Source organism: Octopus bimaculoides, chromosome 5, assembly GCF_001194135.2.
Source record: "Octopus bimaculoides isolate UCB-OBI-ISO-001 chromosome 5, ASM119413v2, whole genome shotgun sequence".
Lineage (NCBI taxonomy): Eukaryota > Metazoa > Mollusca > Cephalopoda > Octopoda > Octopodidae > Octopus > Octopus bimaculoides.
In genome coordinates, this window is record NC_068985.1 from 45,446,353 (window position 1) to 45,447,430 (window position 1,078).

Genomic DNA, 1,078 nt, shown 5'->3' on the forward strand with positions numbered 1-1,078 from the left:
TATGAGGATGAAGAGGGGGATGAGGAGGAAGAGGGGCATGAGGAGGAAGTGGGGGGGAAGAGGGGGAATGAGAAGGAGGAAGAGGGGCAGGAGGAGGAAGAAGGGGAGGAGGAGGAAGAAGGGGAGGAGAAGGAAGAAGGGGAGGAGGAGGAAGAGAAGGAGGAGGATGAAGAAGAGAAAGGGGAAGAGGACGGGGAGAAGGAGGATTGTTGATGATGATGGCACTGTTGCTTATCCTGAAGGTGATGGGAGCGACACAAGAATTCTGGAGACAGAACATTTTTTAAGACGTTGAGAATGAAGACGACATTGACGATGGCAAACTAACAAGAATTTTGATGAAACTGTTTACGATCTCAATGACGAGAACGAAACGTCGACAATGATGACGACGATGATGACAAATTCAAGGACGATAATGGCGACAATGACAGCAACGGTGGTGGTGGTGGTGGTGGTGGTAGCAGTGATGATAGTGGTAGTGGTGGTGGTGGTGGTGGTGATAGTGAAGATGGTGGTGATGGTGCTGGGGGTATGGTAGCAGTGACGATAGTGGCGGTGATGAAGATGGTGGTGATGATGATGGTAGTGGTGGAGGGTAATGGTAGCAGTGACGATAGTGGTGGTGGTGGTGGTGGTGGTGCTGTTGCTTGTGGTGCTGGTGCAGGTGGTGATTTGCACAACAGCTTTGTGTCAGTGACAAGCAAAAACTGAAACAAACTGCCGCCAGAGGGCTCATTTATCATCACCCCTCCTTCTCCTCCCCCTTCTCTTCCACCTTTTTCTTTTCTTTATCCCCCCACTCACTTACTCTCCCACTTCGACTGTCCCCATTCTATGTTAATACATTGATAATTCTCAGTCAATTTACCGAATTCTATAGAATCAGGTTGAACGGTGAAGCGGGGGTGGATCGGGGAGGAGGAGGAGACAGATGGAGGGAGTTCGGTTCCATTCATTCATTTACCATGTTGGTATCAAGACCACCTGTTTGCCTTCGAGAAATTTCCTTCGGGATTCTGAAACACAACAAGAGCAACAAAATAATAATAACAATAATGATAATAATAATAGTAGT